The 19,463-nt window shown below is 43.1% G+C and overlaps 1 protein-coding gene across 7 annotated transcripts in view; it reads right to left on the reverse strand.

Annotated features, from left to right (window-relative positions):
• Positions 1 to 19,463, reverse strand: part of Clybl (citramalyl-CoA lyase) — a 239,581-nt gene that overhangs the window by 63,697 nt on the left and 156,421 nt on the right. The gene's annotated exons all lie outside the window — the stretch shown is intronic.

Raw genomic sequence — 19,463 nt, forward strand, 5'->3', positions numbered from 1 at the left:
CTTCTGCCCCTGTTGCACACCGTGCTCACCATCACCCCACAACCGCTTGCACTTGCTTAGCTCCTTCTTATGCTAAGCAAGGTCAACCTGCTGCAACCACAGACCCAAAGTTGATTTGTCTTTCACTCAATAGTTTGTCTTTTACTCAAAAATTCACACATAGATTGGTGGTGTGGGGTCAGTGAGAGGTTCCTCCTCTCGGGCAGAGGCCCAGCTGCTTCTCACTTGGTGCTCCATCATCCTGATCTGTGTGGCTGAAACTGGCTTGCCATACCATGCTTCCACCTGAGTGACTGGAGGAAGAGAGAGTAGAGGACAGGTGGCTTCCTTTTAAGGAATTAAATGTCATCTACATTCCTATGCAATTTATATGCTCACTGCAACTGAGGCTGGGACTTGTAGGCTTTGAAAGGTAGACCATTTGTATGCTCAAACTTAAAAGAAGGAGGCCATTAACCTCTGCCACACCCCTGTGCAAGAACCACACCATGTCTGTACTGTTAAACATGTTTCTCTACACTGAATTTTTGCATTTCTGGTCATTGAAAGAAGCGTGCATTTTTAAATCCCCTCAACCCACAACAGGGCTTCACACACTTGAGTGGTTGAACAAAGAGTGAATGTATTCTCTCTTCCAGCAAACCAAATCTCAGGCCCAGGCAAGAGCAAAGGAGAATTAAAAGGGAACAAGAATCAAGGATGCTATGATGGTATCAGTTGGAACTGTTAAACCTGAAGTCCAAGTTGGTCCAAGTTTGGTGGTAGAATCACAAGAAACTCATCCTGCCGAGAGTGGGCACTTGGGGATCAGGGGATTATGCACCCTCCCAGTGGGCAGCTCCCTCCCTTGAAGAAGGAGACAGGAAGTGGCAGAGCCAGTTATACCAGAATTATCACATGGCTGGCAACCCTGGATCAAAGGAGATGTGCACGGGGACAGGGAGAAGCCAGGAGTACTACCTTAGCGAGGTCCCTGTGAAGGAAAGAGACTTCCTTCCTCACAACCATGTTGATTTCTGAGGATCCTACAGCTTCCCCTGGGAAGGCCTTATAATTCCGTCTCTCATAAGCCCCGCAAAAGGATCAGAATTGAGTCATTATTCTGGGATAGGATCTACTCTTATGCCCTCCCAGTTATGAGCTCTCCAGAAGTCCTGGCATGTCCTTCCTCTCTGGGAGACAGGGTCACTCCCAGGTTCCCCTGCTGTCTTCTGGGATGCAGCCTTGGTAGAATGTGAGCCTGATGGGTTTCCCATCTTTGTGGAGCATCCTAAGCCACATGAGCTTGACAGGGTCCCAAGGTTGCCCTCCCATGAAACTCTCTGACTTTTCTTTGCCCAACACTGCATACCCAGCTATGCCTACTTCTCACTAGGCACTGATCCTGCCCACAAGGAGCAGAGCTCAAAGCACCCAGGTGTCCTCATGATAAGCATCAGGGTAGTTTTTCTTGTCACACACCTGATGCTGATGCTGATGTCAGAGCTTTGGTAGTGCCAAGTGCTTGTGTGCTCAGAATGGCTCTGTGAATATGTGTTAGGGGACTTGACTATGGGACCTCTGCTTGCAATTCTAATGCCTCATTCATCTACTCAGTGATTCCCTGATTCACTCATTTTTAGTTTGTTCTTTTCCACAAATTGGTGAAAAAATGATTTTACTATCTCCCACACTATTATGTAGCTATAGCGGCAACTCAAAGATTCTAGTATAATGTAACATTTATGAATTACTTAATCCTCCTTTCCTTTAATCAATAAGAACTGGTGGAATAAAGAAATATAAACTACATAATGAATGAACATATGACAATATTTCAAGATCTCTTAAGCTTCTCCATTAATGGTTATATAATGAATTACTGGAGTTCTTTTTCTTTTCTTCTCTTTCTCTGTCTTCCATTCATAGATTTTTTTTTTGTACCAGGGATTGAACTCAGAAGTACTTAAACACCGAGCCACATCCCCTGTCCTTTTTTATGTTTTAGTAGAGACAGGGTCTTGATGAGTTGCTGAGGGCCTTACTAAGTTACTGAGGCTGGGTTTGAACTCGCTATTCTCTGGCCTCAGCTTCCCGAGTAACTGGGATTATAGGCATGTCCACTACACCTGGCTCCATTCATAGATTTGATATGGCACGTCTGAATGCAACTGGCCTCCTCTGGTAATCACATGGAGCCACTACTGACCTTTTGCTCCCACTCAGTGACCACCAGAAACCCTGGGTTATTATGATATACAAGCTCCTAATTTTTATTTTGAATAGTGGTAAATAGCCTGCTTGCCCTGTCCAGTTATGGGAATAGTTCTTGAGCTCCCTTGGAATATCACTTCAAGCCACAGAAGGCTATCTGTCAATAACATTCCTTTTCAGGTTATTTCTCAGTTTTTATATAAATCTGAACCCACTGGCTCAGCTCCACCTAGTGTGGATTTTCTAGGCACTTAGCCCCATCGTCCTTCGCCTTTCCATCTCCTGACATGACCTGCCTATGTGGTAGTCCCTTCTACTGGCTACCATTTTGTATGTATTTAATAAAATGCTTCTTGAATCAAATTGAATAATAAGAATGAAAAGTAGATGCAAATGGGTTCTTTCAAGAGAGCGTCTGAGACATGGAAGGAGAAACAAGTGGTACAGCCCAGGGTTGTGCACTATGGAAAGGCAGAGTTTCCAGGAAGAATCGAGAGCAATACCATCCAAGGCAACTGCTTTGCTAGTTTTCCTGGTGGAAGTCAACCATCAAAGCAAAGTTGCTCAGATGCTAAAACTGGATTGTGAAAAACAAACAAGAACACAATGTGCTGTTATTTAAAAATTACTCATTTGGAAAGACATAAATCCAATATTGTCACAAACACTGTAAGCTGTTCATCCTCAATTGTGAGCTAGGAAATTGGTGAACATCATATTCTAAAATTAAAATGAAGGCGATGTTGGAAAACAGTTCTCAAAAGATGTATTGAGACAGAACTCTGAGAACAGGCCAACAAATTCTGGCCAAAAGACCAGATAGTTGACTGTTTGATAAATGCATAATAAGACAGTAGAATTTTATTGATAGTATTACTAATTGAAGCTGAGCTACTCTAAAATGGAGAGGTTAATTAATGAGTGTAGATTTGGTACAAAAACAAAGTTACCGAAACAAAGCCAAGGATGGAGGAATATCAAAATGGGGCCCTATCTCTGATAATGGGGTGTTTCCTTTTGGGGAAAAAAAAACTTAAGAAAATGGTGGTTCATTCATAAGACAGCTATAATATTGGGAAAATAATTAGTTACTGCCAACAGAGATCTAATATTCCCATTAACCACATTTATTGATAAGCTACGTGTCATGGTGCATGTTTATAATCCCAGCAACTCCAGAGGCTGAGGCAGAAGGATCACAAGTTTGAGGCCAGCCTGGGCAACTGAGAGAGACCCTGTCTCAAAATAGAAAGGGCTGGGGATATAGCTCAGTGCTAGAGTGCTTGCCTAGCATGTGTGAGGCCCTGATTCCATCCTCATTACCTCAATAATAATAAAAATATTGATAATAATAAATTATTAATATGGTTTAGGTTAGGGTTCTTTTAGGTTTATTATTAGTAAGGCCAATTATGAGGTCCATAGGAAAAGAGGTACTGGAGCTCCCAACTAGTAAATACACTCAACTGAGGTGGGTTAGTTTCCTAAGTTACCATAACAAATAATCACAAATTTTGCAGTTTAAAACAATAGAAATTTAGTCTCTCATTCCAGAGACTAGAAATTTGATATAATTTTATCAGCAGGACTGAGATCCCTCCCTGGAGAAGCCTTCCTTCCTCCTGCCGCTTCTGCAGCTGTTGGAAGTCCTTGTGGCCATATCACTCCGAGCTCTGCCTCTGGCTTCTCTATGTGTCTCTTATGAGGCCACTTGTCATTGGGTGTAGGGCCTACACAGACAGTTCATGATGATCCTCGCCTGTAGATACCCAAATGCATTTTCAAAAACCTTTTCTCTAGGGGGCTGGGGAGGCATATATATATATATCAGTTGGTAGAGTGCTTTCCTTACATGCACAAGGCCTGGTTCCATCCCATCCCCAGCACCAAAATAAAAAAGAAAAGAAAAATCTTTTTTTTCTAAAGAAGATCACATTCACAGGTTCTAGGGATTAGGAGCTACCATTCAATCTACCACAGGCAGTCTGCTTCACAAACAATGGAATGAATGAAACCTTAAAGGAACTACTAGAAAGCAGTATGATAATAAAAGTGAGTTCTCCCTTTCCCATCTCTCCCTCTCCTCCCTGCTCCATTTAGAGTAAAAGTGCCTGAACTACTTGAGGACTTTGGTTTGGGGGTCTTGGGGCTGTCACAGACTCACAAAGTTGGTGAGTTGAGCAGATCTCAGAGGTGACTGGGGGTAACCCTAACTCACACGACTCTTTGGCAACATTCCTGGCCCCAGTGGCACCCACACTGCCCAAATGCCAAGCCCACCTTTTTGTTCTTGAATCCCTCTAATCCTGCATCACACATCCCAGTGCTGTCTGCAGATACAATCAGCCACCACATTCCTTCTGCACATCATTGCCCATTCTCTCCGTTTTGCTGCCCACCTCTCCTGGAAGTACACCTCTCAAGGGGAAAGGGAAGATGATACTTCTGAACCACTGCCTTCATGACATGGGTTTCCCACTGAGAATGCTGCCTCTTCAACTGAGGACTAGTAGATGGCTTTCATCATTTAAAGAGGACATTTTCAGATGGCTGGCTAAGATCCGGAACCGTAAAATCAGATACTGTTAGTGCTGAAGGCAGGACCACAATTATCTAGCTATTTTAGAGAGGAGGAAGCACAAGTCCCAGAGCCATAAACAAATAGCTGAACGCCACTCAACATCCTGGGGCTCAGCCAGGACTAGAATGTAAGTCTCCTGGTGCCCATCCAAGCAGCTGTTCACTACATCACTTAGGGTGTGCAGGATGGACACAAAGCCTGCTCCTGTTACGTCTGACACACCTCCATGGCCCCATTCAATGAATACAGTCAATGAAATTTACTGAGTGTGTACTCCAGGCAGATGAGCTTGCACACTCAGGTGAGTCATGATTACACAGTATCCAAAAGGCTATGAGGCTCTGATCTGCTGCCACATTTGGGAGTTGAATGGAACTAAAGTCACCTTGTTCAGCTTTTGATTCTTCATCACGCCCTTGGATGAAAAGAAAAATAGTTGGAGCTAATATCTCCACTTTAAGGGCTCAAAGAAGTGCCCAATGTCATCATTTAAGTCAAAAGCACTCTTGATCTAGAAATAAGTCTACTCACTTCCTTTCTTTTATTCAGCTCTAAAATTAAACAGGAACTCAAGGTCAACAACAACAGCCCCAGTAACAAAGCTGTATTTATTAAAACCCATTGTCAATCAAATAAAGTCGATCTCTTGGGAAGAGTAAAACCATCAACTAGCTACTCGCAAATGAGAGAGGCATTTTCTGGTTGACACAGTGACAGAAAAAGACCCAGATGGCAGATCCTCTTGGCATAGACTTATGTGCTCCGGCTGTCTAATATGTTCCTTCACTGCATCAATTCTTCTCGTATCAGAACCATCGTGGAAGTTTGCTTCTGTCCAAGGGAGAAGAACACCTTTTTGTTTTCATCTGTGATATTCTCACCTTCCTGCTTTGGTGCTGGGATTGCCTGGAGGAGCTGACTAAAATGACCTGGGTGGTTTGGTGAAATCTTCCAGCTTTGTCCTCCGACACATCCCACACAATCCCTTCCTGGTTTACAGAAAAGAGGCCTAGGCTTTGGTGGAGTATGTTACCTGGGCCGAATCTGATGCCTGATGAAGATTCAAAATTTATTCTAAAACAGGTTTTGGCATGTTGGACGGAGCATGTTGCAGTACTGCTGGCTGCAGAGTGAGTCCCGCAGGCTCGTCGCCCTGTCTTCCTTCGTGAGGAATCCCTGCCAATCTAGGATCTGCGAACTGCTTCTGCCAGCGAATCTCTAATTTAGCATATGTACAAAGCCAATTTTTGGACACCATGATGGAGCCTGGCACCTCTGCAGCCTTCCATATTTGCAATGTTCACAGTGAAATAATGAGTAACTAGCAAGAGAGAAAAAAAATACGACATGAAAAGGCTTTCTAAATTCACAGATAAATCGTCTATGTATTATATATGTGTCTGTGTCTCCCTCCTGCTTTTCCAACATAAACTTCCCCCATGCCTTTCCTTGTAGTTATTTCATTTAGATTTTCAATCTGGGATACATTTAGCAAAAGCCAACACTGACAAAGATAAAATCCTGCTCCCCACTGAGAACATCTGATTTTTTAAATGTAGAAATGTTGCTCTTTACAAAATAGGACATTTCCTTTTTAATTAGCTTCAAAATACACCCAAATAATTTGCAACTAGGAAATGATAACCATTTTAGAGTACTTAACAGTAATTCCCATGCGTGCAAAACCAATTTGATGAGAAGCTCAAGCTAGTGAAACCTTCAGTTTTGAGCTTAAAAATTGGGGTGCTTCAGTGTAGACAGTTGTCACTGCTACAAGAAAATTCACCTGACTCTCAGGTTTGTTGGTGAGGGATCTGAATCATGTCTTCAACCAGAAACTTGTGTCTGAGGTATGTTCATCAGAACATTTGGAAACAATTGTTAATTTAATCTCCAGCATGCTCATCCATCTTTGCTGAAAACTCGAGTCTGTCTCTCTCCCTTCCATAGATTTTTTACCAATCTCTTCAAAAGAGATAACCATGGAAGCTCTATGTAATCACTTCATGCCATCTTTGAAAATAAACACATTTATTGTGTTCACCCACCACCATCTGCTGGTCCTGAGTCCCCAGAGGGGCATTCAGCAGGAGGAGCATTTTGACTTTTTCTTGCATACAAATGAAAATAACATCTCTGAGTTAAGGGAGGGGGGACTAGACAATCTTCTGATGTCTGTTTCTTCCAATGCTTGGCTCCTTGGCAATGGCCAACTTTTGGGCTACTTTGGTAGGTGAGATCCGGTCCATCCTGCCCAGGTGAGCTCTCTCTGGGAGGCATGCTAGGGATGAGTGAGCCCTCCCAAACCTTACCAACCCTTACATTTAAGGCTTCTCTTGGTAGAAAGTGGTCATCTGAGCCCTGCATGTATAACTATAAATATTTCAGGCACTTGGCTGATGGCAAGCTTTGCACGGTATGCAGAAGCCAGGCTTGATGGCCCTGCCCTGGTGTGGGGCTCCCCAGGTGGCAGGGGCTGAGAGCGGGCAGTGCGGTTGGCAGGAGGTGGAAGTGCATGCCTCCAGTCATTCTGAGTAGCCCCTGGGCTGATTAGCGACGAGAGCTGACAGGCTCCTGAGGGGAGGGCCTGTCCAGTTTCTTTCTGTAGCAGGGATGACGGGCCACGCATGGGGTCCTGAGGCAAGGACTAGGGGTGTTGTGTGTGACTGTGGCTACCTTCCTCATCAACAAAACCACACTCATGGTCTCTTTGGAGGATTACCATTAAGGGACGCCTGATGGCATAAGGCGCCGGGTTCTCTTCACCCCTCAGGGGCTCCGCCCAAGCCAGACAGAAGGGCAGGGCCGCAGCACCAGGAGTCAGAGAGGGGGATCGATATGTGTATATGGAACATAGTCACGGGCAATTGAAGAGGCTCACACGTCACCCCGCAGGGAACTGCTTCAAACTGAAGTCTGTGGTAAATGACTCACGGAACCCACACCCTGACTAAGTCTGCCTGGGGATGGTTAGAGGTGACGTTTGTGACATTTGTGATTCAGAGTTAGAGTGAATAGAATGTATGTAAAGGATTCCAGAAAAGCCCTTGAAAATAAAAACAGCTACTTAAACATGGAGGAATTTGTCATTCCTGAGAGATCTTGGAAGCCAGAATAATGATACAACCACTTTCACAAATTTCGTGTGGAAGGAAAGACAAATTCATTGCCACATACAGCCTACAATTTGAGTTCCACTGCCTCAGCACCCTGAGACAATGACTAACTCATCCCCATGTTGAGATTTCTTACTGATAGGCAATAAGATGACAGGCGGCAGAGATGGTACAGTCATGGGAACCAAGACAAGGATTAGAATGCAGATGTTTTAAACTTCTAGCTTTTGATGAGGTAAAATTGATCAAGATTTTAAAAGATAAAACAAGTACTTTGGTTTTATCAAAGCCTAGCAGAATTCAAGAAAATCAGAGTTGAATTATAAGTTGGAATTCATTTACATGGTTTGTTGTTCCAGGATTGCTGCTGATTTTCCTGGTGAAAAAAAAAACATGTATATTTCATGGCCAGGACTGCCATATGTTGGATTATAACAGAGTCAATGAAAAAAGTTACCTCTAGACAGCGTAGTAGCATTGGTCAAGGCCCTCCAGGACAGATAGTGAGAAACACAGACAAACTTATTTTAAGCAACTGGCTTGTCCAAAGTCAGCAGGACTTGATGTAGTCTGCAGGCAGAATTTTTTCTCCAGGAAGCCCCAGTTGGGCTTGTAGGGCCTTCATCTGATTAGATAAAACCCACCCCATTATGGAGAATAATTTTCCATACATAAAATCAACTGACTCTGGGTGTTAACCCCATCTACAAAATATTTTCCCAGCAACATCTAGGTTTATGTTTGATTAACAAAGTGGGGACAATACTTTAGTCAAGTTGGCACCTAAAACTGACCATACTAGTTGCTTTCTTCCAAACTATAGAGAAATAACAGAAGTCTTTGGTCTGTGAAGGTTCCAGCCCTCTCCCCTATGGAGGAGTCCCGCAAGCTGCTCCCCCAGAGATGTGCCAGGATATACTAGTGATCTACGGCTTACTGTCTTCCTGGTGAGCAGAAGGGGAACTGGTGAACAAGGCAAAACAGAGGGGAGGAAGACCCACCTACTTTATGATTTCCATTCTGTTTCTGCCAGTGTCTCTGAGGCATTTACTCCAAATACAGCAAGGAGATGAACGGTGGTCTGCGTGGCCACCCGCCCAGCTCCTGGCCCCGGCGCTCCGTCATTCCTCCTCTCCAGTGTTCACCATATGTGTCTTCCAGCAGGATGTACTGTCAGCATGGGGGTGAACCTCATGGACCAAGACCACCAAACAGGTCATGGATGTCCTCATCCATGAGAAACATGAGCTTCTTCCCCACTAATCACCAGCCAAACCTTTCCTTTCACAATTTTTACATTTACAGAATTCTTTAAACAACACATCATCTCTCATATAAAAGAAGACTAAACCAAAGAGGAAAAGTTCAGAATACAAACATATCAATTTGATTCTTATCTCCAAAGTCAGCTAGTAATAAATAACATTTACATGGTGCCTAATCATTGATAAAGTGCCTTCACATATTCTTATTTTTATCCTTGCAGCAACCTTGGGAGGCTGAGGTAGTCTCCCCATTAACAGATGATGGCTCTAAGGCTCGGGGGGGGGGGGGGGGGGGGGGAGTGACTTTCCTGTGTCATCCAGCCTGCAGACTGCTGAGCAGGGACTGAACTGTGCTGATCTTCTGCCCCAGCTCCACCCTGGGCTACCTAGATGCCTCCAGGGCTTGTTGCTGATGACCAGCTCAACCTCTCAAACCTTAGTTCATGGAGTAGCATAAATGCAGCTAGAATCTGCCCATCCAATAAACCATAAGTGATTCTCTGCTAATGGAAAAGCATTGTTGAAGGCAGGGTTCCCACACCTGCACAGGCACCCCCTCTTCCTTTTCCCTGCACCTGTCAGGGAAGCTCTACCAGAAGTGCAGGAGGCTCCTGCACAACAAAGAGGCCTGGGGAGGGGCTGTGAGAAGCAGGAGGCGAGTCTCTCCTGTAAAGCGACGACTTACATCCCAACAAAAAATAAGGAAAAAAGGTGATTTCCTCAGCTGATCATCACTGGCCACGCCACCTCTGGACTAAGCACTTCTGCTCCATGTGACATTCTTAGGCATGTTTTAATGAAATTAGAGATGTAGAGGATAGTTTTTTGATGGAGTCAGGAGATAGCACAGCTCGAAGGCAAGCCAGCGCTAAACTCCTGCAGGCTGAAAGAAGAAGAGAGAAAGCAAGAGGGTGAGCATGTGTGCTCCTGCGTGTTGTGTATGTGTGTGAGTGTGTGCGAGGGTGAGAGTGTGCGTGTGTATAAATGAAGAAAGATGAAAGTGATAGGAATGGGAAGGCGGGGCTGGGGTGATACTGATTAATTAGACTTTAAGATCTTGGCAGCAAGAGGTGTGTTTATAAACAGTCTTCGCTAAAACATACCTTTCCAACTATTAACTCTGTTATTTGCCAGAAATAGTCTCTGATCTAATTATTCTGTACTTGTTTCAATCTGAAAGTGAGAAGAGAAAATACTAATAAGTGAACATAACCATTCTTGTGCTGTAATATGTATCCCTCCTCAGAGGTCAACATTTCCAATGCCCAACTAATGATGTGAGGCCAACGCAAACAATTTTCAAAAGCATTAGGTGGAGGGATATTAGTCAGAAAGCTTTCAGGCTAGTAGTTAATAAAAATTGGACTAAATACATAAGAAAAAACAGAATCCTAAACATTAATAGCATGCATATGCCAAGCCACCAGGAGTCCAACTAGTTTTCTCTTGGGATTTAAGTCTAGAAATGTTTGATCTATAAGGATAGAATAAATTCTTTTTCAGACATGCCAAATCTTTTTTTTTTTTTTTAATCTCCCATATATTCTTTCTGAGGAGGTGACTAGAGGATGTATTCTATTAAACTGAGAGAATAGATCAGGAAAGAAAAAACAGGAGATCTAATAAACAAAAGCTCCAACTCAGATATTAGGCCAGAGGATTTCCCCAGATGAAAGGAAAAGAAGCTACCAAGTACCAATTTAGTGGGCAACCAGTTCAAATTGCAGCTGGGGATGACAACTTGAGGCGGGGAACGGAATCTAGAGGTGACTTGATGTATTTTAAGGCACTCTATACCTCCACTGGAGAGTTAGGAATTGTCCCAGTGGTAGATAATAAAGCAAATTCAATAGGTAAATAGATAAATAAGCAGATACATCAAGACAATGAAATATGATTCACAGAAAAAAGAAATGAGCTACGAAGCCACTAAAAAACAGAGGAACCTGTGTATACTATTAAGGTAAAAGAAACCAGTCTGAAAATGCTATACGTGGTTTGATTCCAACTACGTAATATTTTGAAAAAGGCAAAACTGCAGAGACCAATGGTTGCCGGAGGCTCATAGGAGCAAAGGTATATTTTTAGGGTTGAATGTCAATGCTAGGTTTCCCTAATTCCTTAGTGCTTTGGTGCACAGTTGTTTATTGGGAAGGCCATACTTTTTAGGCAATACACATTAAGGATAAAACTATCCTGTATAATAAATACTTATCTATATAATATACATTCATTAAAACCCACAAACTGTACAAAACTAAGAGTGAATTCTAATGTAAACTATGGACTTGAGTTAATAAAAAAATGTTTAAATTAATAAATAAATCTAAGGCAATTATTAACTTTAGCAAAAATAAGAAAGCAAATATAATCAATAAAGTATACAGATCAGTTGTGAAAGTAGTTATATACTTAGGTTAAATAAAGTGAATATTAATATAATTATATGTATATATATATATTCATATACATGGAGGATGGGGTAAGGTAAAAGGGTAAGAATGCTCAATTGTTATAGAAGGAAGTCAGTAGATAATAATCTCAAATAAAAAAATTAAGAAATGTATATATAACCAGGCTATCTACAAAAATGGAGGTAAACAGCAATAAAGTTAAAAGAGTTGGGCTGGGATTGTGGCTCAGTGGTAGAGCACTTGCCTAGCATGTGTGAGGCACTGGGTTCAATTCTCAGCACCACATACCAATAAATAAATAAAATTTTAAAATTCATCAACGACGAATAAAAATGTTTAAAAAAAAATAAAAGAGTTGAAAATTCTTTCTTTTAGAGGATAAGACTTTGGGAAGACTAAGGAAGGTTGATTTTCTTTATAAGCCTTACTATAACAGAAAGGACACCCCTAAATCAGCTAGGTTTCCCAAATTTGTGTTTTGATGCACAGTTGTTTATTGGGAAGACAATATTAATAAGGCCAGAGCTATTAGCTTTCTCTGAGCACATGGACCACACTTTATTCTTCATTTCATTGAAAATCTGTTCCACTCGGGCGCAGTGGTGCACACCTGTGATCCTAACAACTTGGGAGGCTGAGGCAGGAGGATCGCAAGTTCAAAGCCAGCCTCAGCAACTAAGTGAGGCCCTAAGCAACTTAACAAGACCCTGTCTTAAAATAAAACATAAAAGAGCTGTGGATGTGGCTCAGTGGTTAAGCACCCCAGGGTTCAATCCTTGGTACCAAAAAAAAAAAAATCGGTACCATTTGTCCCAATGGAAACTGAACTACAGCCTGTGAAGGGATCAGCACAAGTCCATGCCTACCACGAGGAAATGGCCAAAGTCCCCAAGGCCCCTGGAATGATCTGTAGTTGTGTTGCACTTGATCCTGTTCAGCATGGCTCTTGTAAGTCACCACGCCTGCCCCTGCCAATGCACCAAACGCCAACTCAGGGGGAGTTCAGCTTTCACAAGTTGGCGTCAGCTGTACTTCTGAGCCATTTCTTTACTTTCTTTCATGACTTTGAGCCTGTCTATTTTAAGCCTCCTGTCCACCTGTCCCGCTGTTGTGCTTTCCTGTTTAGATTCTAACCTCCTACTTGAACTGGATGGTGTGACTACTGTTATTTATTGCTGTGCAATACACCACCTCAAAACTTCACGGCTTAAAGTCATAACCATTTTATTTCACCACTATGCTATGGGTCAGAATTTATGCTGCCACAGAAGGTCAGTTGCCTGGTGATTTGACTAGAGCCAGATGATCTAAGATGGTCCTACTCACTTGTCTGAATGTTGGTGCAGGCTGTCATAGGGCTGTGGGTCTGAAAAGGAGAGCCTAGGGTCCTTCCTAAGGTGGCAGAATTCGTCATGCAAGTCCTAATGTGTTCAATTGACTAGGGCAAGTCACATGCCCAGCTTAGAATCGATGTTGGGAGCAACCTCACAGAAGGATGATGTGAGATACATGAATCAATGGATATCACCAAAGGCCTCTTCATTGTTATACACTGGGTTCCTGCTTGATCTCTGCTCAGAAGTCCTCAAGTGTGTACTAGTATATCCAGGAAGTGGATGTGTTCTTTTGTTCCCAAAAAGAATGTAAGCTCACTAGGGCTTTAGTTTTTTATTCTTTTAGTACCCATGCATGGAAGCATGGAAGAAAACAAAAGTGATGTGCTTCTACAAAAGGAACCAGGTCCTCCTTAGTCTAGACTCAATACCACTGGCTTGGCCACACCTGGGACAGCTGGAGACTACATGTATGGCAGTGCTTTGGTGTGGTCTTGCAACACATGTGAAAATTCCTTGGCTGTACCCTCACAAAGAGGAAGAAGCCAGATTTACCATTAAAAAGAAGAAGAAGAAGAAGAAAACTGAACATATCTTTGTCTAACCAGGTGTGGTGGTGAGCTTGGGAAGCTGAAGCAGAAGGATCGTGAGTTCAAAGCCAGCCTCAGCAACTTAGCAAGGCACTAAGCAACTCAGTGAAACCCTGTCTCCAAATAAAATACAAAAAGGGCTGGGGATGTGGCTCAGTGGCTAAGCACCCCTGGGTTCAATCCCCAGTACCAAAAAAAAAAAAAAAAAGATATCCTTGTCTAATAATTAGAACAATTTTGGATAAATTGAGATACTGCTGTTTATTTATTTATTCATTGAATAATATGAATTAAGCTAACTCATGCCAGGTACTGTTAAGTGAATACATTACAGTTCCTGACCTTAAGATGTTTAGAGCATCTTATTCATGCAAACATAAATGTCTGCCTGCATACACATGAAAACTGTTGGAATTTGGATCCAGATGGTAAAGTCAGGGTACAAGTTTCTGCAGGTCATTGTAGTGACTAGTCCAATGGTATAATATTAGTCTTGTATTAAGATTTAGACTATAAACCTGGAAATGGTTCATGACAAAGGGAACGAACACAGCTGTCCACAGGTGGTTACGGATGGGTGTATGTTCTGAGTGTGGCAGGGCGAAGTGTACCAAGCAGTCTGGAAGCTGTACCCAGTCTGCTGCTGTGATGAGTTTCTGGTAACTTTTCCCATTTCTATGATTCTGTTATCACTGTTACATTCTTGTCTGTGCAGTAAGGACAAGATTTCACACGTGTGGGCATGTAAAAAATTATGGCTGAACTCTAAGTGTAGGTGCTTCCTCCAGGTCTTTAGTGCCTGGCTGGCCCACGTGCAGGGGTCGCTTCATGCTCAGGTGCCTCGCCACCTGACAAGGAAACTTGCCCCCAGCCCCTCAGCCTGTGCAGCAGCAGCAGCTCCCTCATCCTGTACTAAGGAAGAGACACAGCTCAGAAGGGATGCAACGGGAGGAGTCAGACCCTTGGGTCAGTCGCCCGGGTCAGGTCTGCCTTAGGGAAGCTGAGAGCCAACTGGCAGCCACCGAGTGCCCGGGTCCAGCTTCATGGGTGTCTATCTGATGGCTAACTTAAATTTTATGTGTCGATTTGAGTGGGCCAAAGGATGACCCTGCAGCTAGTAAAATATTTTTTCTGGGTGTGTTTGTGAGGGAATTTTGAGGAAAAAAGATCTTCCTTCATCACAGTGGATAGGAACCATCCAATCTGTTGGAGGCCTGAATAGAATAAACAGCTGAATAGAACAAAACGGGCAAATTCTCTCTTCTTTCTCCCTCTTCTTGAGTTGGGACAGCCATCTTCTTTCTGCCACTGGACATCAAATCTTCTGGTTGACAGACCTTCAGACTGGGAGACTCACACCAGGGCCCTGCTGGTTCTCAGGCTTTGGGACTCAGAATAAATTACATCACTGGCTTCTCCAGATCCCTAATTCCTACAGTAAGTCCCCTCTCATACATCTGTACATCCTATTGGCTGTTCCTCTAGAGAGCCCAGACTAATACCATGTCTGTATATTTGCAATAACAATACAGGTACCTTGCTTTATATAGTAGGTGCTGAGGGTTACATTCTTGTAATTTAAATTATAATCTTAGAAATGCTAGGGGAACTCAGTATTTAAAAGTCCCACCATACAGGCTTTGAAAATTTTTTTTGATATGTTGGGTTTTCTCAAAGCAGGGCATGACAGCAGCATCCCACAACAATTCTAGACAATATGATACATCAACATGATGAAATATTAAGCAGTCATTAATATTTATAATTATGAAGATGGTGACCATGTGGGAAAATGCTCTGGTGTGATAAGGGGGAAAGAGCTAAATATAAAATTCTATTGAAGCTCACTACAGCTAGGTCAAGATACCTAGGCCGGAAAATAACACGGAATATGGAAAGTGTATTACACACATCACATTTCAATCTCAAATGGATTAAATGGAGCTTTGTAAAAAGCAAAGCCCACCTTACAGCTATAGAAACTGAAGAGGTTAAATTTCACAACATGTTTTGCTACAGCAATTTGAGCAGCTGTAGCAGAGAAACCCCACAATTATAGAGATTCAACACAACACAATAGTAGTGCCTCTCCTGTTCATCTCAAATCCATGGGTACTGTGTGTGTGTGTGATCTACCCCAGGCAGTCTTTATGGACCCAGGCTGCCAGTGGCTGTACCATCTTTACCCACAACTCCCAAGGTCAGTCTATTAGCCATCAGCCCAAGGAGAGGGAAAGAACAGAGAGAGTGAAAGATTATGAAGAAAGAACACCGAGGGCTGGGCTGGGGCTCAGCAGTAGTGCACTTGCCTGGCATGTGTGAGGCACTGGGTTCTCAGCACCTCATACAAATCAATAAAATAAAATAATATATGTGTGTGTGTGTGTGTGTGTGTGTGTGTGTGTGTGTGTATGAAAGAACACAGAATGGAAAGTTTGCATGCATCAGGGCTGGAAGTAGTACACATTACTTCTACCACATTTTTTTGGCCAAAACATAATCTTCATATGATGCAAATGAGGCTAGGAGATATAATCTGTATGCCAGGAGGAAGAAGTGGTTTTTGTGACAAACTGGCTAATCTCACATCTGACCATAATAAGTAAGGCAAGAATTGGAATTCAGATCTTTTGACTTTAACTCAGCACTTAAATTTTCAAATCTTCTCTTAATTGTGTTTCTCTCTTTCAAAGAGGAAATCAAAGATCAATGCGATAGCAGGTCTGGGGTTGGTGACCACTTTCTGGTTCATAGATGATGGCTTTTTGCTGTGTAGGCACCTGGCAGCAGGGGCAAAGGAGCTCTTGGGAGACTTTTAGAAGGGCACTAATCTCATCCTGAGGACTCCACCCTCATGACCTCTCCAAGGCCTCCCCTCCCAATGCCATCACACTGGGTATAAGGTTCAACACATGAATTTTTGGAGTTCACAGACATTCAGACCATAGCAGGGCCTCTTTTACTGGGCACTGCCCAACTTTTTGAGTCCTAAGACAACTGTCTATTTTTCAGAGCAATTCAGCCCTGGTCATGGCCATAAAAGTAAGGGCATAATTGTTGAGAGTCATTTTTAAACAAAAAGACCCTAAGGAGCACATTAAAATACTATTTGGGGGTAGGTTTCAGCATTTTGGAAAACATATCTCTCAAGTTTGGCATTTTGAGGTCAAATGATCTCATTTAGTGAACAAATCAGTTCAAATAACAAGTCACCAAACCTTATTGGTCCTTCATGAGAGTAGTTTATAACAAAATCTAAGTTACAGTCAGAGCTTAGATCTGACAATGTGAAAAACATGGTTGCTATTTTGTAGGTCTCTGTCCTCTACCAAGACCAACCAATGTAATGCCCTTGCTATTTGGGTACTTGGGCAGCAATGAGCCGATCATTACGAACGTGATCGCTTCCTATGTTGTCTGAGTAGAACTCAGAAGCGGCTGCAGGAAGTATGGACAAACTGCATGAAATGTGGCCAGACCGCTGTGCCCCGACAGGTCTTCTCCAGACTTTTTATAGGTCTGTCCATCCATTTTTTCCCACCAGCCCCGCTCACAATCTGGACACGTCCCCCCAACAGGCCGTCCACACACCATAAGAGCTACCACAGGCTGCCCCCGAGGTGTGGCTCCTTCCAGGACTGTGAACTCACACTGCCGTCTTGGAAACCCAGCTCCCCAGAACTGTTCCATACAGTGATCCTGACTGTCTTGGTGAGCGGTGGGGCCTCGAGTGCCACCCCCAGAGGCTAAGATCCTGTGGGGTGTGCACCCCTGGGCACTCCAGAAATCTCATCATGGCTCCTCCTGTCCTATTTTAAATTTTGATGTGTGGAAGGGGAAATGCAGCCTCAGGGATAAAGGAAACTTGGTTCCACAGCTGAGTTCAGACTGTTTCTGACTGTACGACTTTGGGTAAAAGCTCCTTGCTTTCCAGTGGATTGCCCAGTTCTTGAACCTGTGCTTAAAAAAACCATAAACCTATGTAATGAGAGGAGAGGACGTGACATTATAATGGCTGGTAACGGGATTCCTCAGGAAAAAAACTTTTTAAAAAAATATTATTTTGGGCTGGGGTATAGCTCAGGGGTAGACTGCCTGCTCAGCGAGCTCAAGGCTCTGGTTTCTATCCCCAGCAACACACACACACACACACACACACAATTATTTTAATTATCACCTTCCATATATTTAGTATCAAAAAACTAATGGTAGAAAGAACTATCTTTTATTCAGTTAAGAACAAAACCTGTGCTGGATGAGGTGGCGCACACCTGTGATCCCAGTGGCTTGGGAGGCTGAGGCAGGAGGATCACGAGTTCAAACTCAGCCTCAGCAACAGCAAGGCACTAAACAACTCAGTGAGACCCTGCCTCTAAATAAAATACAAAATAGGACTGGGGATGTGGCTCAGTGTGGCTGAGTTCAGTTCCTGGTACCATAAATAAATAAATAAACAAACAAAACAGGTGTGGGCCATTTGCTAATGGAAAGACAGTCCTTAGTAAGGATAGGTTAGATTAAGAAACAGAGAAAACCAGAATAAAGTAGTTAGAATGGGGAGGCTCTAACAGTTTGAGTAGGAAGGACAGTGGGTGGGACCTTGGTCCATGGCAATGGCCCATGGCTGTTTCCATTTTGAGTGGTTTATAGAGTTACCATTGACTCCCAAAGGCTGGCTGAGGAGGAAACAGTGAACAAGCTGATGTTTGGTTCACAGGAAAGTCATACTGAGCACTTACTTTGTGCCAGGTACAGATGAGGAAATTGAGGCTGAAGTCAGATACCCAGTAAGTCAGCAGCAGAGGCAGAGCCTAAATCTAAGTGACTGATTCCTGACTGAGCTATGCCCCCAGCCCCCAAACCCATCCTGTCAGTCACCAGAGCGTACTCCCCCCGTGAACACTGAAGATTGTAGTAACAAGCTACTGAGCAGAAGCAATTTGGGGTTTACTAATTAAGGGCAATAAAAGCATTCCAGAAATGCAAAGTACTAAATATATACTGGCATTACTGTTCTTGCACTTGACCACTGACATTTGAAGACAGCACTATCATCTAAAATGGAAGTGTGACAGCCAGCAAGGGCTTATTAATGTCAGATGCAAGTGATATGGTTAAACACTCATATTTGCATTCCACTGGATATTTCTATTCTGAGAACCATCATCTCAAGCATGGGACCCCCATTAAGATCAGGATTTGCAAATCCAGAAGAAAATACAGCTATATCACTTCATCTTCTCTCTGAGACAATAAGAAGAAAAGTGGTTCACCATTTTGGTGCTGAATATTAAAGCAGAAATCATGGTGCCTCTAGCACTCCTGATTCAAAAAGAAGAAATTATAGCCTTTCATTCTCCTAGCAGGATGTAACTAAGGTTTGGATGAGCGAACAGATGCGTGCAAAAATCAGCCACACGCATAGAAAACATTCATTTTCACAATCTGGTGAATCTGCTAGGTATGCATGAAATGGAGCCAAATCGATTTCAGCAGAATGCGATGTCACAGCCTTGGCACAACAGGGACCCTCCTCAGTCTCACTTGTCACCAGGCTGTTGCCATTCAGGTCCTGGGTAGACTGAGTGCCCAGCCACCCGAGGACCTGCCAGTAGCTCCATAACTGGTGGCATGAGTCACCGGACTCCAGTTGAGCAGCTTATGTTATTTCCATCCCTCAGTGAGGGTCCAAAGCATGTGATTGTCCCTCCTTGTCCACTGCATGGGAAAGAGTCCACCTTTGAGCTTCTTGCTTCTTATCCCTTACCCTCCACCTTTCCAAGGTCAGTTTATGGAACCCAAAATCTAAAAACTGGAAGTGTACATAGCTATCACCCTGTCCAAATCACTCATTTCATGGATAAAATCTTAGAAGAAACTCTTGCCCAAGGCCACATAAACAACTAATTAAAACCAGGTCCCTCTGATCACTAAACCCACGCTTTATATATACACGTGTGCATGTATGTG

The sequence above is a fragment of the Marmota monax genome, unplaced genomic scaffold (assembly GCF_021218885.2).
Source record: "Marmota monax isolate L192 unplaced genomic scaffold, Marmota_monax_Labrador192_F-V1.1 WCK01_AAM20220418_F8-fsc00026, whole genome shotgun sequence".
NCBI lineage: Eukaryota > Metazoa > Chordata > Mammalia > Rodentia > Sciuridae > Marmota > Marmota monax.